The sequence below is a fragment of the Nannobrachium achirus genome, assembly GCF_963921795.1.
Source record: "Nannobrachium achirus genome assembly, chromosome: 4".
Classification (NCBI taxonomy): domain Eukaryota; kingdom Metazoa; phylum Chordata; class Actinopteri; order Myctophiformes; family Myctophidae; genus Nannobrachium; species Nannobrachium achirus.
Window position 1 is genome coordinate 28,033,035 of NC_137813.1, and position 24,198 is coordinate 28,057,232.

The window sequence follows — 24,198 nt, forward strand, 5'->3', positions numbered from 1 at the left end:
TCCAATTCCATCCTTGCACTGATATAAGTAGAGTATGGATAAGTATACCAAATAGCAGCTTGCTTCCTCCCCTCTTGCTCTTCCACTTTGTGTTCCTCAGCTCCATTGTATTCATTAGTTTAAGTTCTAGATATTTCATTTTTAGTGGAACTAACAGGTCCTGTTCTTGTCTCTGATGTGTTTGATTGTTACAGCCGGCAAAATGGATGGGAATGAGGAGCAATTGTTATTGTATACAGTATGCCCAGTATGTAGTGTGTACTTGACCACACAGTGTGTGTTGGCCGTTCATGAAAGCAAATAGCTCAGGCAGGATGGTCAATGACCTTATTTAGTTTTTTGTGCTCTGCATTTCGGTGACAAGGCTTGGCATTTAACTGAATGCGTGCCCTCTTCCTCTGTACAATCATCATGATTAACATTGCTTTTTGCCCCATTGTCTCTGAGTCTCCTCTTTCTAAAGTAATTAACGCACTCATCCTTTGAAGCCTGCTGTGTGCTCAATGGGAACATCTCTCCCAGAGGTAACCAACTGGCCAAGTCTACAGCAGCTTTAACAAGCCCAGGAGCCCAGTGCAGAGAATGGCTCAGAAAATCCAACAATACCACATGCCCACGCCTCCTGTATAATAGACTAAGCCCTCTGTTTATTCTAGCCAGGTAGATTGAAGACAGAAATCAGAAAACTGAAATGGATCAAATATGCAATCCCATCTTTTCTGCATTAAAATTCCTGTATTAGAGTATGCTGCACCACCATATGTAGTTTTCACTGTTGAGGACCTTTTAGACATTTCTGTTTCAACATGCTTCTGTCCTCTATTCTCACATAGTCCAACAAGCTATTAGCTTTTGTCTCTCACTGCTGAGCTTGGCCAGTTGAATCAGGGACATACTTCCTTTCTGTCTTTGTATTACCGTGTGGCTAGTGAGAGGAATTCGGGTTCATTGTCCCTAGTCTCTTCTGGACTGTGGTCTGTTTGAAAGACTCACTGTTTCAGCACTGTTTCTGCCCCAACCAAACACTGCTGTCTTGTTTGTCGTCTTGATTCGTGGAACTTTGTAGCCATCTGTTATGCAAACAGTACAAAGCAATAGAGGTAGGCAAATTCATCAGCATGTGACAAAGATTTGAAGGTCTCTTTCATTGTAACCTGAATAAGGGTGATCATTGTCTTGGCTCAAGGTCAGATCATCCTCATGTTCTTATTATCATATCCCTGTCCCCACAACTTTGTTTCCCTTTTGGTTTCATGTTAATTTCTGGATTGGTGATGGGGAAACTCCCTTAAGCATATGGATGGTTTCAGTATGTCCCACTCCATCCTGGACAAATGAAACAATGTTCTGTAGGTCAGGCTGACATGGCATTCATTCACAATTCCCGGGGTGGTAGAATAATGAAATACGCTTAAATTCAAGTGACAATGTCTTTTGTTTCCATCCTGGCACACATTATTATCCATTACTGACTACATTGGAAGAGTCCGACCTCTACCCAAGGATTATTTCTCGTTAAAGCTTTTGAAGGAACATGGCTGTAATATGGTACACGGCAAAACAATAACTTGTGAATTTAACTTGGAGGTTAAAATGTACCTATCCCATTGTGGGGATGTCTTTGGTGTATTTCTCTGAAAAATGTTGACGTTGTGAAATTATGTCAAACATGTTTTTGTTATAAGGGTACATTCCATATGTCCTATAACGTTAAAATTAGAGATGTTACCGATCAATCGGCAATGGATCGGATCGGGCCGATCAAAGCGTGATCGGCGATAATCGGTGGTTTAGATCAAAAGGTAAATTCACCGATGGTGCATCCGATCAACCAGCCGTTCAGTATGCCCACTTGAGGCCATTGGGGTATTGATTTCCACAGTGCTGAAGGAATAATTAGTTACTGCTATGATAATAAATACATAGTAATGCTGGTAAATAACTATAAGGCAAATATATAAATGAATTCATGAGTGAATTAATTAATTAAAGTTAAAACATTAACATTTAGAAAATATAAATAATAACTTGATCGGATCGGTGATTGATCGGTATCGGGTGATCAAACTTTTGTGATCGGTGCTCGGTGATCGGTTCCAAAAAACCTGATCGGACCATCCCTAGTTAAAATGTGTTTGGCAACACAATTTAATAAATTAACAGTCAGGGTTTAGTTTGGGGATGTTTCTTCGCTGCCTCCTTTCCTGTCTGTGCCTCACCTACCTCATGGCATGCTGCATGAACACCAAGCCCCCAGGCTTCCTAACTAACATAATCCCCAAGCCTTGTTGCTTTCAGGAAGAGAGAGAGCAGAGCATCCCAGCATTTCAACGCACTTGTGGCCCATGCATGTGAAAAAGCCTCATACAAATCTTTTGCTGTTGAGGCCCAGCTATCCTTGCCGTCATTGTATTGCTCTAGTGTAATAACAGCATGTATTTAATAGTGATCTGACCTAGTTGTTATTTTAATTACCACCAAGTATGACATTATTTAAATGTCTTTGTCTGTTTTGGTTCATAATTATAATTATCATGGATCATATTGCAAGGGCTGGCTGGCACACTGACATAGATCTACATCTGTGCAAAATGTATTTTTTCCCCCCTGCACACTGTCACTCCACAAAAAGAACTGTGATTAGCTGACAATACATGATACAGCACTGGTTCAAGTGACTAACAAGCCACATTCAAAAGGTGTATTAATGTACCCAGAATTCTTTAACAGCTATCTTGTACCCGTTGAGTTTTGTGGCTAACTGTTCTACTCTGGGTTGTGTCAGTGTGCAAATCACTGACGGAGAGAATGATAGGCAATGACCAATTGGGTTTTTCATACTTACTACTGTAGAAAACATATTTTCATTAAGCACTGACCTGATGCACATAAGTTCAACACACACTGACTGCAGACTGCATGATTTTGGCAGTCACATAACGTTCATTACACGTCACACTGTGCAGTGGCGAAAACCTTCATTATCCACCATGTCTGACTGTGAGTTGAATTGAGTCTACCTGTCAAGCTGTGTGATGAGATTACGACCTACGTCAGCCCAAGTATGTCTTCTTGACCTGGTAGAAGAGGACAACGTGGGTTGGGAATTCTCTATAGGGAGCTGCTACTATCTCCAACTATTTGTTCATCCCCTGTGCTTCAATGTATGAAACCTGTTAAGAGGTACTGTTAACACAAACGATGACATTCCCTTATCCCGATTCCCTATAGTGTGTGTGATTTTGTTTTAGACAAACATTTTTTGCGCTATTTATATAGCATAGAGCAGAGAAACGGGGAACTGTCGGAGATCAGGGGAAGGCCATGTAGCATAGTTCTCCAGAATGGATTGAGCCTGGACGTTGCAAATTTGGTTGACTCGATTCACTAGCCGCTCACCTAACAGCATGCCCCAGCCTTTGAGACACTTAGAGAAACCTTTTTTCCACAATGTGGACATTTTGTTGATATCACTAAGATGATATTGTACGGTGTGTCCTCACTATAATACTAGGCTAAATGATGTTATGGCTCAAAAGCTTTACATTACCCTGTATCTGAAGATTCACCTTGAAAAAGACTACTTGCCCAAAGGTCATGCCCACTTGCTCGAAAAGTAAATTGTCCATTATAAAATGACAGGTAAGATTTTAATTACAGCTCAATTTAACATTTATTTCTTTACTTTCTGGGGCTCTGCATCAAAATATAAATAAATCATACCTCAATGCCTCCAAATACCGAATAGAATACCTACGTAGCTATGATTGAATGTGTCTATCTAGGGTTTCACACTATAGTAGCAACAGTAAAAACAGCACATAATAGGTAAAGAGTGCTCTTATTTTACATTCTACAGACCAGAAGGCAGAGCGCGCTGGTCACGTTCAGATGTTTAGACACTAATAGACAGATATCTTGTGTTCATAGACGGTTGCGCCCCTCTCAAATGAGCACTTGCCCGGCCAGGCAACCTGAAAGCAAACTTCACTTGCCCAAAACCTTTATTTACCTGCCGGGGGCAGGTGGGCAAGCCTTGGTGGCAATGCCTGGGCTGTTCAGTGTTCATTGTCATTGTTGGCAGCATGACAGATAAAGGTAAAGCTGATCATGGCAGATCACTGAATGTTTGTCATTTAGGCCTATTTTTGTCATGGTAGTGGTTTTAACACTTCAAATGAGAACACGTAGCAGACAGACACTGATGGGAGAAAATGAGACCTATTTTCATTTAGAGAAGTACTGTAAATCTTATTTCTGGCTTCACGTTAGACTATCTCTTTTTACATTTTTATCTCCCACTTCTGTCCCTCTTTTGCCTCAGTTTTTCCCCTCCATCTCCCTCATTTCCTTTTCGCTTTCTCTAGTCTATCCTCCTCAACAATCTCCCTGCAAGCTGTCATCCTTGCTGCCTCCAGCAAAAATAAATTCCCAGTCGATGTGCAGGAGCATCACTGAAAAAAAAAGAGAAATCTGTCACCTGCTCTGCATGCGTGGTCCAAAATCCCAGGTGGGGAAACAAACGGTGGAATAAATACCAGATTTGTATGAATTTGTAGTCATGACAACACAGGCCAGTATGGCTTAGCATATCTCCTATCCCTAGGTTATTTAGCTGCACTGCAGCTGAATGAGGATATTTATTTTCCTTTCTTTTTTTGGCATGCTGGTCTGATTTGAGATTTCATATTACAGCATGAGATCGTATCAATTTGTCTCTACAAAAAAACGTGCTAATGTTGCTTCATGCCTCTAGTTGGCGCCATTACTGTTTTTTTGTGTACACAAACCCGTTGCTATTTGTTGGATGTACGGTCCCAGAATGCCCTGTGGACACTGGACAGAACAATTAAAGCAAATTGAGCAGTGCATAAAAGATGGCCTATTAAGTGAGATGGTGAGGAAAAACAAATAGATGATACTGTTCTGTCCTTGGCCGTGCTAATGAGTGTGAAATGGTAGGCTAATTACTCTAATACGATCCCGCCTGCTTCTTTCCCTGCCTCTCCGTCTCATTATGTCCCGTTCTCTGTGCAGAGGTGTGCCTGGTGTGAAGGGCTGGCAGTTAACGGAGGGATGTTGATTGGCCATACCTCGTAGCCAGAGGGGTTTGAGAGACGGATGCTGACTGTACTTATCACCATGTAGTTTTTTTGTTTGTTGCAGATACTCTCATGTAAAATAAATCACATGAGGAGGAAGCAAAGTTCTGAACTACTTCCCCCACGATACAACTCTCACTTGAGTGTGTGTGTGTGTGTGTGTGCACACACTGACTCATGAGACAAATGAGTGGGAGTTTGTCTTCTTGTCTGAACTGTTTCCTGATGTTTTCTTTCTTAATTGAGGTTCATGTTGCATGAGATTGGCCAGTGCCACTTAAGCAGAGTGCACAGCAGACCTTGCCAGTGCAGAGGCACGTGGACCGTTGGAAGGCTGCCCTGGTTTTCCACGGTTCAGTTAATTCCTCTGTGCTCTTCTTCCAACCCCAGTTCTATTCATAATTTATAGCTTATGAATGGTTAAGGAGGCGCAGAGATGGAGTGAATATTCACAGTGGTCATGGTTATTTACTTTGCGTGGTCTCCTTCCGTTTTTGTCTGGATGCACTCCCCTTGTGCCGGAACCCCCCCCCCCCCCCCCCCCCCCCCCTCCCATGAGGAGGTGCCACTACTACCAAAACACTGGCACCGTCAGGGAGTGTTCCTGGCAGTTAACTCAGAGCCATTATCCTACAATGAGTGAAAATTGGATGAGATGAAGGGGTGTGTGTGTGGTGGGATGTTTTACAACCACGGCTTCTTTGAAGAATTCACTGTCACTTTGATTAAATATGAGCGGGTCGTGATTAGAGAGGCGACTGAATTGCCTTTTTTTTCTGTTTCTAGTTTTGGATAAACCATCTTATATGATCACAGGAACTATCACCACCAACACCACACAATAAAACAGACAGCTTTGTTTTGAGAAAGAACGGGAAGATGGGCAATAAGAGCGAGAGACCGAATGTAGACTGCTGTTAAGAATGTGGGAGGAGGTCGACATAATATGCATTTACTGTCAAGCATAACAGTTGTTTGCCTCCCTCCCATCATTTGGCTCATTCATATGCCTCTCCCTCCTGTTCTCCCACAACCCCTGGCCCCATCCACACACGTGCACACAGTTCAGACACGCCCCATCCCGGAGAGAGAGAGAGAGGGCACCTGATCCCTGTGCAGTGAGCAAATCGCCGTCAAGATTGTTCTCCATCGCATCACTTCACAGGCCTGCCCCCTGACTCATCAGCATACGTTTGAAGCATCCAGATTCCTCCATCCATCCATCCAACCTCCTCACCACACTCCTAATATTCCCTTCATCATCTCCAATCCAGCCTCATTTACACAGACCACACTACTTCTCTAGGGCTGCCACGATCATGAAATTTCACTTACATTTCACACACACATAATTGCGGTAAACAATTTTAATGGTGTTTTTGACATTGATCATTGGAACATCTAAAAGAGGACATTTGTTTTCACTTTAGGCTTTGTAAACAAAGATTGCACAGGGCAGATAAAATAACTTGAATATACAAATAAATTAACATGTATGTAAATTAACGGTATGACATCCACAATTTAGCAGCAATAACTTGTTTTATGTTCCTTGTCTATGAAATCTTTCCTAATTACGCACAGAAGGCATCGTGGGATAGGGCTGTCACGATATGACATTTTACAGGACGATTAATTGTCACTCAAATAATTGGCGATTAACGATTTAATTGTGTTTTTGTCTTGATAATTACATTTCTGTTTGGCTTTTAGGCTTTGAAATTGCACATGGCAGATATGACACAACCTAAATACTAAAATAAATTACTGACATATTTGACAAAACTTACTACTTAAAAAATAACTTTGATAGTGGAAATAGCCGATCTACAAGCTCACAACGCGTCGCATCGAGCTTGTAGATCTGCTATTTCCACTATTTCGGACATTTTTCAACATTCACGATTATGACGATTATGACAAAATAATTGCGATAATGTCAAATAATCACGATTAGTCGATTATGTAATAATTGGGACAGCCCTATCGTGGGATTCACACTATTATAATATAATAGTTTTATTTTATCGTCATTCAAATAGCATTGTAAGTTCCCATGTGATGCATACTACATGGCCACATATTTAATCCCCCCCCCCCCCCCCCCCCCCCCCCAACACACAGTGGGTTGGGTGATGTCAGGTGTTGGCTTCTGGCCCACAGCCAGGCCTCGTTCCCCCACCAACTCCTGCCCTTCTCCTTCTCACTCATTCTCAGGCGCTGTCTGATGTGGCTCTCGGGCTATCTGTCAGCGTGACTCAGCCAGTCAGCCCCCAGTGACTCAGGGTAAAAAAAAAGGGGGGGGGTCCACACAGGAAAATCCTCAGTATTCATTTAACCGACACAACTGCACCCTAAATTAATGCTGAGGATGTTTGTGTACATACAATCTCCTTGCACTCTCTCTCACATGATAGCTGCATCCCATAACCGAACCTCTCTGTCCCATGGCCAACTCTGTAGCATTGTTGTCTCCACCAGCCGAAGGCATGGGGGAGAGTATGTTTTCCCCTCCGTCCGTCCGTGTGTCCGTCCGTCTTTCCGTCCGTGCGTCCGTCCGTGCGTGCGTCCTCGCAGTTTGTGAGCAGCTAATCTCAGTCGCCGTTGGCCCGGACGCTGCCAAAGTGAGCACACACACTCCCTGGATGGCAATCTAGAACCTCTGCCCCAAATTTCTCAAATGGCCCTCATGGTGGCGCTATAACAGGCCCGTTCGTCCTCCGAGTTTGTGTACAGCTAATCTCCGGCGCCGTTGGCCCGGTCGATCCCAAAATGAGCACACACACTCCCTGGATGCCAATTCAGAACCTCTGCTCCAAATCTTTCAAATGGCCCTCATGGTGGCGCTATAACAGGGCAATTTGTGTGGCCTGGTGGAGACCTGTGCTCGGAAGAGCACTGCTTCTAGTTTGTGTGTGTGCTTGTTTGGAATTCCCAGGCCTCATATCTCTCCTAACTGCGTATTTAATGACACAGAATGGTGGTGAAATGCACTTGACATTCCTCTGATTACACTGCTGGCCATACAGGATGTGATCCGCCATGGTGCTGCTTTTACGTGTCCCGTCCTTTCAGATCAGCGAAGCCGAAAGGAGAGTAGACATTTTTGGGGGAAAGTGCTGTTTGGCACAGGCCCAGGGCTTTGTCTGACAGCCATGCTGTAGAGGTCTTCTATTACTGGGGAGCGGCACTAGTGAAGGAGATAGGATATTGGCACAAATCAAACATAACTAGAAGCAGTGCTCTTCCGAGCACAGGTCTCCACCAGGCTGTGCGTCCTGGTGGTGCTACTGTATAATAGGCCAATGTAAAAAGGGTGGCATATGTTCTTCACCTTAGATCTTTCATGGCAATCGGACGCTGCATGCATGATTTGAAGCATTGTTCCAAAAATGTGTTTTGCTAAAGTCTACCTGCTGGTGGCGCTATACCAGGCCAATGTGAAAAAGGTAGCATTTGTTCCTTGATCTAGTGGAAATATGTGTGGCAAATTTCACAGTAATCGCAAGCTGCGTTGATGATTTGAGGCATTTTGTTAAAAAACGGAGCAATCCTGCAAACTTTGGAAGCTAATATTAGGCAATCAGGATGGAATATGAAATATCAGACGGATCGGACTTGATCACATGACTATAGAGATACTGTGTACCGATTTGTGTGATTTTTTGGATAAAATCTCAAGGAGTAATATCCAAAAATGTGTTTTACATAAGTCGGCCCAAAGGTGGCGCTATAAAAGGCTGATGTGAAAAATGCAGGGCAAAGGTTTATCCTTAGCCTCTAGGGAGTGCGCTTACAAAGTTTGAAACTGATCGGTGGAGTTATGGGTAAAACCACGAATCGGCCTGTTATAGCGCCACCATGAGGCTGATTTAAAAAAAATGCAGTGGCATTTCTTCCTCGACCTAGTGGGAACGTGTGTGCGCGATTTCATGATAATTGCACTTTGCGTTTGGGATTTGAGGCATTATTTTCAAAACGGCCAAATCCTATAAACTTTGGAAGTCAATTTTAGCCAATCAGGATGGAATATGCAAATTCGGATAGATCCGTGTCGATCACATGACTGTCGAGATACTGCCTACCGATTTGTAGGATTTTTGGACAAAATCTGTAAGAGTAGTGCACAGAAATGTGTTTTGCGAGCATCGGCCACTAGGTGGCGCTAGAAAAGGCCCATTTGAAAAATGTAGGGCAGAGGTTCTAGATTGGCATCCAGGGAATGTGTGTGCTCACTTTGGCAGCGACCGGGCCAACGGCGACTGAGATCAGGTGCTCACAAACTGCGAGGACGCACGGACGGACGGACGGACGCACGGACGGACGGACGGACGGACGCACGCACGGACGGACGGACGGAGGGGAAAACATACTCTCCCCCATGCCTTTGGCTGGTGGAGACAATGACGTAGAAACACTCGCTGCTTGATCTTTTTTTTTAACCCAGGCGTTGTGAGCTTGTAGATTGGCTAATTTCGGCAAAGAGATTTGGTGTTGAGGACAATAAAGGAGAAAGCTCTGGGGTCAACATGGCTGAACAACAGACCATTTAAAATCCTGGAAATTCACATAATGTGAAAAACAGCTTATTTTCGATTTTGGTATTCTCGTAAAAAATAAATCTGTAATAAATGTTGGAAAAGCAAAATATGCCCCATCTCCAACATTCAGTGGTGATGTCACAAGTCAAGGATGTACACCCTGGTGAAATGAGCTTCTCTTGTTTTGTAAGGAGATGGGATTGTGGGGAGATGTGTCCAGAGATATGTTCATTCGGATGTTTAATTCAGGCATGTGTGAGTCTGTGAGATTGATGTTAAGGATAAGTCTGCCTGTCTGACAGTGCACACTCAAGCTTATCCTGATTGGACAAGTTCACACCCTCACTCACTAGCATTACCCCCCTCCCCAACCACAATCTCTCAAGCCATCTCTCCAGTGTTGTCTGTTCAATAGTGATGTGTCGTTCATGAGTGATTCTTTCATAAGAACGAATCACAAAAATGAATCATGAACGATTCGTTCATTTTCTTAAATTGTTACGTTCACGCTTTTGTTCATACCCACCGGCACACGGGACGGGAGGGTGTGCTGTACGTGCGACGTAATAAAGATGCTCCTGTGATAGTGTTTTTCATGGGACGATCGTGCTACTGAGCGGTGAACGCGAACGAATCATTTGAACGGATCATTGCCGTGAAGATGAACGAAATGATTCGTTCACTGAAATGAACGGTTTTGCCCTCCACTACTGTTCAAGTTTCAGGAGGACTTAAAATGTGTCTGTCCTAAGGCCCTGGGCAGACATCACCGCTGCCTGCATGGCATGCTAGTCACAGCAGTGCAGCCAGCCAATCGTACTATTCTCCAGTCCAGCCCTCCTTTAGTTCTACCATCTGGCTAATGAGATGTCAATCACTCTCCAGGGGCGAACAAGGCCCAAAACCAAGAGGCAATCAATCACTTATAGTGTGGACACTCAATTATTCCCCATTGTTCAAACCTAAGGCTTAAGCGGCGATCTTGCTAGCTTTTTCTACCCCTGTGAAAAAAGAAGGTGAATATCATTGCTTTTCACCCTATTCCGAGAATTCATTAGGCCTAGCTCTAGTGTTATGGGCCCCTTGCTGCACTAATAGCCAATCTACCTATAGTTGGTGCTTATAAATTTCCCTGTGGCTAATTTGCATTGATTTTCTGTGGACACTGTCACTGATGGGTGTCATGGGGATAAACAAGTGGCCTGCATGTGATCTGATAGGCCATGAGATTTGGCCCCAAGGGGATAGGATGGAGCATATTCTTGTCAGTTGTCCCATCTATTCTGTGTGTGCACGCGTGTGTGTGTGTGCGTATGTGTGTGTGTGTGTGCGTGTTTGTGTGTTTGTTTGTTCATTGGAGAGGCCTTGGTTGAGGGCATCTGGTAGCCGTGAGACTTGAAAAGTGATCATGCAGCCTTTTGTTGTGCCCAAAGTGGGACTGTTAACCATCTGTGTGTACTAGGGATGGGACGATACGCAATATTATCGTTTATCGTGATAAAAAACACTCACGATAATCGTATCGTGGAGATTTAATTTATCGTGATACTGTCCTCCGTCATGCACTGGGAACGATTCACTTTTTATTTGCCGAGCTGCATATCCAGTACCACTTACACCCTCTATAATTGGTAAAAGGCACTATTAATATACGTCTTTTTTTCACTCTCTATCAAATGTCTTTGCCAAAAAATAGCCGATCTACAAGCTCACAACGTGTTGCAATGCGTTGTGAGCTTGTAGATCTGCTATTTTTTGCCAAATGGTCCACTCCAGGATAATGGATTTTGATTATCGCGATAATATCGTAAATCGCGATTTATTTTGTCAAAATAATCGTGAAATGAAATTTTCATATCGTCCCATCCCTACTGTGTGTACACACACAATAAATGATATGCTTGCTGCCCCCTCTCCCTACTTGTTTGTTGTCAGGGCTTATGCTTGTTTTCGTTTTGCTGCATTCTTCTCCTCCTAGTCCTTGTGAATGCGCCGTGCTGCTCTTTAATTCCGCCCACTGGTGAATTGGATAAATGTAGGTTTGGTGGTGTTGAGTGACATGCCCACTAGAACAATGATACCAAGGATTCAACAGTGATGTCACAACTAAGTCCTCTAGCGCCTCTAGCGCAGTGGTTCCCAAACCTTTCAGGTTGAGACCCAAAAAGAGATTAACCGTTTTGCTCGGGACCCAAACTAGTGCAGATCTATGTATCATCAGCTATTTAAAACACTTCTACATAATTGTATATATTTTTTTTAATTCATAAAATGTATACAATTATTTTACATTTGTTTCATTTAAAAAGAAAATTGGTCCGTGACCCACAAAAGGGTCCCAACCCACTGTTTAGGAAACAGTGCTCTAGTGGACGTGCTTCAGACTCATGGGTCTCTTGAACCACACCATTGTCATACAGCAGCAGCAATACATTGTGCATAGACCTGTTAATTGCTTTAGGGATAGCCAACAGTTAACCCTTACCGTTTAACCGTTAAGAAATTGGTTATCGGTAAACACTAATGGTTAATGATGACCATTAAAAAAAAGAAATCATTATATTGAAGGAGCAAGTCAACCCAACAAAGTCTGTGTAACATCACCCATGCAACGACTCACACCGGCGATGCGGTCACCAGCTCTGAGAGTGTGTAACATCATCCGGCGACTCTCCACGGCACATTGACAGAGACGAAAGACACAGACGAGCTTGTTCGTCATGAAACAAACAGCGAAAAATGCTCCGATTGGATTTTCCAAAACAGACCCTGTCACCCTTCTTTAAATCTTTTACATTTTGTCTAAATCATTAAAACGCTAAACTTTGGTAGCGGTTAGGGTTGTTACCTTGTTATGATGCTAATATTTGGCAAGATATATTATCTCCAATAGTTGCTCAGTTGATTAGAAAAACAATCCAAAATATTCGCTATATTGATTGACTTAAAGCTATAAGTTGCTCAGCTAGTGGTCAGTAGCGGTATAGCAAACCACGGTCCCGTCTGCGTTTTTTGCCGCGGACCAGGCCTCCAGTCCACCGCGTCCGCCTCGCCTCGCCGAGACGCATCTGTAGAGACGTCCCGCATCCCTCTCCGATCAGGCGTTCGGGAGTTACGGACTCCTTCACCCAGCCTTCACCAGAGTAAATGCTGTTGTTATGTTGAGGCAAGATACTTCCTGAGAAGACGGCAAGACGCGCTGTGATTGGCCGGCAGTGTATGATCCGCGCTGTGATTGGCTGGTTGTGTATGATCTGGGAGACACGTATACGGAAGGATGAAGATGACGTAATTTTGCCGGGAAAAACAGTCCTGGTCACGGCCACATTGGCTCAGTGCGGGCAGAGTTCCTGTTCTCTGAAGGGGAGGTCACAGATGTCGATATGGCAGGACATAGTGTTTTGAAGTTAGAAATCTAATAATTAACAATTATGGCAGGTTGATGTTATTGTCCCTCACTTAATACTGTGTAGCACGACCCTTCACACAACACAAACCATAGCAGTGTGCCTGTCTATCTGTGTGCAGGCAGACTGAATATGTCAACACTTAAGACACAACTAGGTATCTCGGGCTCTCTGTACTATTCACACACATGATTCTTTGTGACCGTTATCAAGTGTGTGCTTTATCTTTGCTTTGCATTCAACATATTAATTTGATGCTCATTTTGCTCTTAGCTCATACCCACCCACCTAGTATGAGCAAAATGGCCACAATGTAAACATGGTCAAATGGTCTTAATTCACCATATTCACATTGAAGCCATTTTGCTCTTCTTTTGCTCTCTGCTTTGCTTATGCCATGGGCCTCTGATCTGTAGAATTTGTGAAGAAGCCCAACGTGTCTCTAATGACTGTTTTTCCTCAGATGTTCCTCTCTCCTAAGGAGCATCAAGCACCTCATTTGATCACAGCATCAAAGCTCTCTGAGCATCTCTGCGTAGATCCTCTCCATGCACATTCTATTCTCTTTTATCTCCATTCCTAGAGATTGTGTGTGTGTGTCTGTGTGTGTGGGGCTAAATCCCACCGGCTGAGGCACACGCTCTAGTGCAGCTCATGGGGTCATCATAGCACTCTGCCGTGACAGTATGGGGTCACGTTACACGCTCCACACCCCCGCATCCCTTCCCTTGCCCACACATCACTGGGACAAGGTCGGAATCTGAATACCGTATATAGACTACATGTCATGTGTTTGTCTGCCGTCTGAGATCTGTATAGATGGGAGTTGATGGAGGGAGGAGATCTGAAGAGCCCAGAAAGCTAACCGTCTTTAGGGTGTCTTGTCAGGGCTTGCTCAGACAGTGAGACTATGGATGACCGGACAGACGGACAAGCATCAGGGTCTTCAGGGAGGAATCAGGAGGAAATGAGAGGAGGGTGGCGGTGGTTGTGTGTGTGTGTGCGTGTGTGTGTGCGTGTGTGCGTGGGTGGGGGGCGGTTGGAGGGGTGTCATCATTCACCCAATGCCCCAATGGGCTGGGGTCAGTGTGTACTAAGGATGGGACGATAAGCGATATTATCGTTTATCGTGATAAAAAACACTCACGATAATCGTATCGTGGAGATTTAATTTATTGTGATATCGTCCTCCGTCATGCACTGGGATTGATTCACCTTTTATTTGCAGAGCTGCATATCCAGTACCACTTATAATATAGGTACTTATTACAGTCTTTTTTCACTCTGTATCAAATGTCTTTGCCAAAAAATAGCCGATCTACAAGCTCACAACGCGTTGCATTGCCATGCGTTGTTTTTCTGCAAATCTTCCGCCCCAGGATAATGGATTTAGATTATCGCGATAATATCATCACAATAATCGTGATATGAAATTTTGATATCGTCCCATCCCTAGTGTGTACTGTCTGGGTAGAAGAGCATCTGCCTCGCCCGGCCCTGTTCCTATTAAATATAGATGGGATGTTGTTAACCAGCAGCGTGCCCACAACCTCTGTGTGAGTTGAAATGTCTGTGTGTCCCTGTGATTAGAGTTAGATGTAGAAACTGATATTTAGAACCAATAACTCTTATATTTAGAACCAATAACTCTTAATCTTGTTCATGCAGGTTAATTGAATAATCAAGAAGCTTTTCTTCCCCCTTTTTTAACCACGTAACCCTGTATTATACTTTGTCCTACATGTGGCATACAAAAATAGTGAAAATTGCTGATCAATGTCGGCTGCTTTCTTGTGTGCGTCTTCTATAGTTTGGAACAAAGGATTTACAGGCTTTTCTTTCTGCACATGTGATTTATAGGGCAGCATTTAGCAAACATAGAGCACATTGGACAGCAGCGGCGCCTCGTTTGAATGACGGCAGTCAGATCGTGCATACAGGTGGCTTGCAAAACAAACTTTTAGGGCACTCTAGCTCGGGCACAGAACGGTGCAGCCAATGACAGTGTGGCATTAACATGCACATTCTCGTGAAATACAGCCAGACGTTAGAACGCCTCTGCCTAGATGACACGTTGAAAGAAAAGCGGGTCTAATCAAAACAAGGCAGCGTATCGCGCTTGTGACGTCATAGCGCATGTACAACGACATCAATAGCGGAATCATTAAGGACTTTAACGATTCCAAGGAATTGATCCACCGGGAACCGGTTCTCAACAAGAACCGGTTCTCGATTCTCATCCCTACCTAGGAGCAGACTTTTCTAGTAGAGCATTTGTTAATCATGTATTAATCGTAATCAAGGCAAACGTTTGAAATAACAGTGATATTGATTTTAAGTCATATCACCCAGTCCTACCTGTGATTTTACAGGCAAGTATGCTGGTCATAAATTAAGAATAGGGATACATACACACTTATTTGGGTACAGCTGGATACATACAATATACGGTACTTGGATTTGCATCAGCATTTGATCCCAGTGTCTCTTTTCTTGACAAATAACTAAAAAACACCTACACATAAGACAAAGGCAGACACAGCAAAGACAAAAACACAAAAATATATATATACGAGTAATTTTTAATTTTCGGTCAATTAGTCTTAAACAAATTGTATAGTAGTCTATTCTTTGTGTACCCGCCCCCATCCCTACTAGGACAAAGTGTGTGCACAGTGCACACACTACATGTGAGGCTCAGATCTGAACGAGCCGTGGCTTATAGCATGTGAGGTGGCCCAGTGAGTCACTGCTCTCGTAGGCCAATAAGCTGAGCTCTTTGTCTCTGCATTGACTCTGCTTTCAGTTTACCGTCGGTCCTTTGCAGCAGCTGTAGTGCGCTGTCCATGTCATCATCATCATTACCCTCACCACCACCATGGATTCTCTACTCCTTAATCATGCCCTGCACATCACCATTCAGCTCTGTCTGAATATGAATGCATCAGTCTGAATGCAGAGCAGAGGAGGGATCCTTGAGAAAAGACTGATAGAATGCCAGTGGAGGTGACAAACCAAACCAACAAGGTTAAGTCTGGTCTTCTCGCTTGCTAGTCAAACAGAGTATTGGGCCGGGCGAAACATGGGATGCAATATGATCACTTCCTTCATCGTCATCGGACCCATTTGCAGATCTATCGGACCCATCCTGTAAAACGATCTGATCTTCGATTCCTTATATGAGATCTATAACCAAGTGTCCTCACTCAGTCAGGACCTCTACCACCATCAATCAGCCTGTTTGAATATCTGTGGGCCTCTGTCCTGGGCTGAGAGAGCCTGGCGTGGTCCGCTTGGCAATGAGTGCATTCCCAGATGGAGACGCAGCAGCCCAGATCAGCACGATAGCTGGCTAGCTACCTGTCTGACACTTGTTCCAGTCATCTGAGCCAGTGGGCTGATCAATAGGTGATCTAATAGTACATTAAAAGCCCCGGGCGGGGAGACGAAGGACTGCTGACATTGAGGAAGAATAGAGAGCATGGGAACCAGAGGGAGAGCGGGGGAGAGATGGATTTCCTACCCTGGAGAAGGGGTGGAGGCTTAAGAGCAAGGCGTGGTATTGGCATGCCCACTTGTTTTTGATTCAGACGTCCTGGTGCATTGCAGGAGAAACAACAGAATCTCTCCTTTGGGGTGAAAAAATTGACTAAAGCCCAATTTATGCTTTATCAATTGATCATCTGAAATAATAGATTTTCAAGCCAACTTCTGAGCTTGTTATCTTGAAAATCTGATATTTTCGAAGAGAGCAACAGTGCAAACGAGTATGAATTAGACTTAAGAGGGCCTGAAAGGGCAACCCCAAAAAAGGGTTGGACAGACAGACACACATACACACACACACACACACACACACACACACACACACACACACACACACACACACACACACACACACACACACACACACACACACACACACACACACACAGACGGTTGGCTTGCTAACAGGTCATTTTAAATGAAAACAAAGCTTAGTGTCTGCAGCTATGAATGTCCTCTACTGCACTGTCATCACAATCCACCCATGGCCAACAAAAGCCCAGCCAAAACACAGCCTGTGTGGAGCTGTGTTTATTTACAGTAGCATGTGTCTGTCTACTGCACCGTGTGGTCTTGACCTGTATATTGTGTGTGTGTGTGTGTGTGTGTGTGTGTGTGTGTGTGTGTGTGTGTGTGTGTGTGTGTGTGTGTGTGTGTGTGTGTGTGTGTGTGTGTGTGTGTGTGTGTGTGTGTGTGTGTGTGTGTGTGTGTGTGTGTGTAAATGTGTAGTGTAGAGGTTCGGGCAGGTTTGCCGCCCTAAATCTAGTCGCTGTCACCAGCATATTGAGTAGTGTAGAATATAGCCTATATACTATAATTATTTGTCAAATAGAAATCCCTCAGGTACGGGGGACAACAGGATGATGATCTGTGTGTTCATGGTGTCATTTTTGGGAATTGTCAGTATTTGGTGCTTTATGGAAATATGAGTTGATGAAGGCCTGTTATTAGATGAAATGGATCTATGAAATTGAGCCACACACACACACACAGTTGCGTATATCCGTTTTTGTGTGGTGAAGAATGGTGTGCTAGTGAACAAGAATAATCGGTGTGACGCTAATAGAAACTGCGACATTGTCAAGAGTGGTGCAGCGTGTTAAACAGCGTCACCCTATGTGTGGTCGCCCTATTATGTGGGCTGCCTCGATGGAGGGGACGGCAGGTAACTGGCAAATACGGTTTATTTGGGGTGTACATGACACGCAAATTATGGAAATGTCAACGGAACTCAGTCTCTTAAGTACTGGAATGTGGACATTACCGTGATTGACTACAAATACTTAAGTGCATGAATTGTTAGCTAACTATTAGCCTACTTGTGTTGTGCTCACGTGAGCATGTGAGCCGTAGGCACGTGAGCAGCCTAGCCAATCAATGGCGATTCCTACCGATACACTACCACTACCATTGCCTCAAAGTGGGCGTGGCCAGTTATTCAATTGTATATATAGCTAGACAGATAGATATGATATGTATGTCACACACATTTTGTATTCACGATGGTATCATGTCAAGTAACCATAGTATTGAACAACTGCCTTATTTCCCTTTCTAGAAACACCCTAATCGCTGCTAGAATGATGCATTCTTTCCAGGTGGAGCTACCGTATTGGCCCGAATATACCACGATATTTTATTCTAATAAACATATCCTCAAAATAGAGAGTCGTTTTATATTCGGCGCTTAGACATTTTCCATTGTAATTAAACATCCGCGGCAGCAGATGGCACCGGTACGGCATTACTGAAGTAACCGCAGTAGGCGAGTGAATCAAAACAGGGAACACACGTGCACGCATGTACTCGGTCAGCTGTGATTTAAAATGGAGGAACAACAACAATGCGACCGTCTTGAACAAAGTGGCTCTAAAGCTGGACAAGTAAGCAAACAACAGAGGCGAAGTTATGATGCCAACTTTAAATTAATGATTATCAACGCGGCAGAGTCAACAAACAACTGCCAAGCGGCCAAGAAATATGGTGTCACAAAAATAACGTCTCCAGTCGGCACTCCATCCTATGGGTGGTGCTATAGCAGCAACCCAGAAACACAATGTTGTTATTGAATAGCATTTGACTTTGGTGGTTAACACAATACAATACAGAAGAATGTTATCTCTGTAGGAGTTTTTCTATGATAATTTTATAATATTTATTTTTCTTTATACATTTTTTTCCCCAAAATGATATTTGAAAAATAGGGGTCGTATTATAATCAGAGTCGTGGTATATTCGGAATTATACGGTATTTTTTTTCATATATGCAGAGTGGAGACATGCTACGTAAACCTGACTTGAATCTGACTTGCATAGCCAGAATATCAGGGATCTCCACCTACTGATGTCAGAATCTGCAATGCACTCAGTATGGACTGAGCAGCCGCGGCAATAACGGTTGCTAAGAAACCTTTCCTCTACACCAAATCAATTTTGCGAAAATACAGATAACAGAATAGGGACGTGATGGTTCAAGTGGTTACATTTCTTCAAATATAATTCGTCCCTACTCCTCATTTCTTCACATAGTCACTTATTGTGGTTTTGCAACAGGCCACTTGCAGATCTGACTCGTAATTTATCCCTGGTTGTGTGTTCCCCAGCTAAAGCGCCTCTGTGCCACGATGTGTCATCTACAGAGAGAAGGAAGTGAAACTGAGCGGCTGAAATTCTTCTGTTAGTCGAACAAAAGGGCTCCAGCATTGTTGTCCCAGTGGTGTTATATTCTGGCATTGTATTCCTAGCCACCAGATGTCTATAGGTAGAAACAGTGCTTGTACAGGGTTGTTGGGTTCATAACGTGTGTGTGTGTGTGTGTGTGTGTGTGTGTGTGTGTGTGTGTGTGTGTGTGTGTGTGTGTGTGTGTGTGTGTGTGTGTGTGTGTGTGTGTGTGTGTGTGTGTGTGTGTGTGTGTGTGTGTGTGTGTGTGTGTGTGTGTGTGTGTGTGTGTGTCTTCCTTATGGTGTGCACTGACTCAGTTTTCACCCAGTACAATAGGGATTGAAAATGGATACATTTGGCAATGCTAGCTATGGTTTTCCCACTTCATGTCTCTTTCACACTGCTCCACACCTCCTCTCCTCCCCTGCTCTCACTCTTCCTGCCCACTGGGTGACTCATCGTGACAGGCCTGCACCCCCAATAGGCTTTGATTAGAGTAGACCACTCTTAACACAGAGGAGTTTACTGTGTGGAGGGAGAGCTCTCCCACAATCCCCGTCTCTCACATGTTGACTGGATGTTCAACAGTGCCCACTGCCTCAGTACCGACACACCAGTGTTGATTTTGTCGACTAAAACTATGACGAAAAATGTTTGTCGACTGCGTTTTTTTCACTGACGAAAACGAAATAAAAAATAAGCTGTGATGACTAAAACTAAGACTAAATATATTGACTATTTCGTCAACAAAATAAAAACTAGACTAAAACGTTAGGGAGGGACTAGTGGAGAAGAGGGTAATTTTATGTTTGATTGCTCTCAGGTGTTGCGTGCTGTGAGCTTGTAGATCTGCTATTTTCAGCACACAACCAAGTGTAAAATCAGTTATTACGATGCCATCAAGGCCTGCCAAAATACATTTTAGTTGACTAAATCAACTGTAGATTTAGTTACCTAAAATCTTATGATATTTAGTCGACTAAAACTTGTGACTGGTGACTAAATTATGACTAAAAATAAATGACATTTTATTCAAAAGACTATGACTAAAACTAAATCAAAATTTGCTGTCAAAAACAACATTGCAACACACCAATTGAGCCAAGGAAAGCTTAACGTTCAGCTTCCCCCTTTTATTTATTTTTTAGCTTGAATATACCTCCTGAACATAATTTAAAAATTCAGTCAAACATAAAAAGGGTCTGATCTGGAGGCATGGTAACTAACCATGCCTAACTGTCCACCACTTCCCTTTTATAGTCAGGGAATTTTAATAAAACCCTGGGAATAAATTCCTTACCAAACAATTTCTTCACCAATGTGTTCGTAAAGGTGTCTAGTAACATATCTAACAAAGATTGAAATTCAACATCACTAGCAAAATATTTAACAGCTAGGGTAATTCTGGGTCTTATTCACTTACTATACACTGTACTATAAGGGAAAAAATCACTCCCAAAAATATGCTTTAAGTAGCTTTGAGGGGTCTAACTAGGTGTTTTTAATTATTCTGAATCCATTGCAAGCATTTGTTTTGCACGAAAAACATTCCTTGGGCCAAAATCAGACGCAAAAAAAACAATGGTTTAGTGATGAGTCATCACTTTTGGCCCAAGGAATGTTTTTCGTGCAAAACAAATGCTTGCAATGAATTCAGAATATTTAAAAACACCTAGTTAGACCCCTCACATCCCACTTAAAGCATATTTTTGTGAGTGATTCTTTTCCCCTTATAGTACAGTGTATAGTAAGTGAATGAGACCCAGAATTACCCTAGCTATCAAACATTTTGCCAGGGATGTTGAATTTCAATCTTTGTTAGATATGTTACTAGACACCTTTAGGAACACATTGGTGAAGACATTGTTTGGTAAGGAATTTATTCCCAGATTTGACAGGTATTCTGCTAATTTTCCCTGACTATTAACCTGCCTTGCACTTAGCCTCGTAAACCTGCCTCTTCCTGCAATTCTGATTCAATTGCTCTTCCTGGTGAGCAAATAGAATGTGGCTCCAGGAGGAGGCGGTTTACGAGTCTACCCAGCACTCTATGCACACAAATGGAAAACGGTGACATGAGCCTATTTTCTTTTCATTCTGAATGAAATCAATCCGATTGACAACTCCCATGAAGTATTTCATTATGAACAGTGTGAGCACTGATTAAAATTATGGGATATAAGATGTCCTGTTCACACACTCGTAGTTAGCAGAAAGAAGGGTTCTAGGCAAGCACTCGGGTGGCACAGAGATAAAGTTCCTGCCCACCACCACAGAGATTTGGGCACCAAATTCTCCTGTGTGCCTGGCTTGGTCAGGCATCCAGATAAACACTGTTGGCCGCGTTTGCGGGCCGGAAGCCAGTCGTAGCGGGAGTTCTAGCGCTGCACTGGCGACTCCTAGGTTGTTCCAGGGCACCTGTTAAGTGTAGAGCTGAACTGGGAAGAATAGCATGCATTAACCCATTAAGACGGGGGACGCATCTGTGACATGTAACCACTTCTTTAACCTTTATTTATTGTGCCAGCAGAGCGTGCAAGTACTGTGTTCGCTGCTGTCTGTTTCCGGACGTCTGCTTCCGGCCGACTTTACAAAGGCAGGGCCTTTAGCAAATGAGGGAGAAGCGTTCTTGGTGACATCACCACCAACAAGTGCGCCCTGTTATAAATAACAAGGCACAAGTTGGCACCTCGACTGAGTGCCAACTTGCGCTATGAGCTTGTGCCAGCGCTATGAGCTTGTAAATATGCTATTTTTGAAAAATATATAATTTGTGCAAATCTTTGAATATATACAGTATATTCTTGTAAAGTGAACAAGCAAACACATCTTTGCTTCTTGGGGGGTCCCTAGAACAAAATATTTTGAGACGGGAGTCCACGGTCAAATACATGCTAAAAGCCCAAAAACAGATCTTAAAAAAACACATGTTTTCCAGAAAACTATTAGGATTTAGAAGACATTTTTAGGTATTGGAGCTGCAATGCTCATAGTGAAGCATTATATATAATAGCACTGGTATATATATATAAAGCACTGGTTCCCAAACAGTGCATCGGGACCCATTTCTGGGTCGCAGACACATTTTTATGGGTCCCTGAATTGTTTCCTACATTTTGTTTTTAATATTTCAAAACATTTTCAAATTTGTATTAAAAAAAGATTTCATGTAATTTCACATACAAATCAAAGAAATTCCATAAATTAGAAAACAAATGTTTAAGAAGTAGTGAAAATAGCCGATCTACAACGCTTGTATTCCTGCGGTCCTTATGTACTACTATGCATGGTACTTTATAGGTTTTCTGGTTTGTCAGCTCCAGTTTATGAGCTTAAACTGGTTTGATTTTATGTGAACTGAAAAACGTCATTATGAGACATGCTGGCAAGATAAAAAATCGTTCCAGCAACCTCGATAACGTAACGTTTGCTCACAACACTAAATGTATCACTTATCTTGTCTTATTGCATTAGTAATAACTAGAAGCTGGGCCGCCCTTCGGGCGGCCCAGCGTCTAGTTGGCGACCTGGCCAACTCGGAACAATGTAAATAGGGAATGAATGCCCCGCCCTTTAATGCAAACCCCATTATACCTGTTTTCATAGGACCCGTTTTGACCATTTGTCTGCCTGTGTCCATTTTTGCCCATATATGGAGATATCTGTATCTGTCTGTCGGTGTCCATTTTATGTCCATATATGGAGATCACTGCAGTTATAGTTCTGGGCCCATATATGCCCATATATGGAGATATCTGTCTATCTGCATCCATTTTATGCCCATATATGGAGATCTCTGTATCTGTCTGTCTGTGTCCCTTTTATGCCCGTATATGGAGATCTTTGTGATTCTGCATCCATTGTATGCCCATATATGCCATATATGGAGATATCTGTTTATCTGCGTCCATTTTATGCCCATATATGAGATTTCTGTCGCTTTTTCAAACAATCGTGGGTCGGGTCGGGTTGAGGCCGAGCACTGCACTACCTGCTGCGGTGGGGAACGCACGTGCCGAATTTGAAATAGGGAATGAATGCCCCACCCTTTAATGCAAACCCCATGAATGCCCCACCCTTTAATGCAAACCCCAATATACCTGTTGTCATAGGACCCGTTTTGACCATCTGTTTGTCTTTGTCCACTTATGCCCATATATGAAGATCTCTGCACACACAGTACCGGTTGCGGAAAACTCTGATGTCAGACTTTATGCCCATATCTGGAGAACGCGCGTGCCGGTGGGAAGAAGGGTTCTCGAGATACGCGGATTACATACATACATACACATTCACAGAGATTTTGTGTTGACTCATGTGGCGTACGTGATGTCAGAGCCTTTTATGAAGTGATGTCACAATGACTCAGCGCTTGCGCCGATTTCCTCCGGAACAGCCTGATGTCAACAATCAGCTCCGCATAAGGAGATTCCGAACGTTTCGCGCCGGTTTCGGAAAACCGCGAGTCGGGTCGGGTCGAGGCCTGGCACTGCACTCCGCGCGGCGGCGGGGAACGCGCGTGCCGAATCTGAAGCCGGTGGGACGAACGGTTCTCGAGATACGCGGATTACAAACAAACAGACAGAGATTTGTCGCATTTATAGATAGATAAACTATGTGTATCTCGTATTGCGTTAGTAACGAGAAACTCAATTTATTTTGTATTGCATTAGTTACTAGAAATACTGTTCCTACGAAACAGTGTGGGTTCGCGGCTCCCTCATTGGTTAAAAGAGAATAACCTTAGTATATCAGGGGTTTTCAAAGTGGGTGATGGTGACGGGGCACCCTGGGGTGCCACGACGGCAGTCCAGGGGTGCTGCATAGGGTTGGAGGCGGTAACCGCCGTACCGCGGTATACCGAGGTCTACCGCGGTGTCATTGTGCTTACCGCGGTAAAAAGACAAAAAAAAAGTCTATTTTTTATTGGAAAACAAGCGA

General features: G+C 43.4%; 1 protein-coding gene across 2 annotated transcripts in view; it reads left to right on the forward strand.

Annotated features, from left to right (window-relative positions):
* LOC308283768 (ubiquitin carboxyl-terminal hydrolase 22) overlaps nt 1–24,198 on the forward strand; it is a 59,525-nt gene that overhangs the window by 1,559 nt on the left and 33,768 nt on the right. The window lies entirely within an intron of this gene.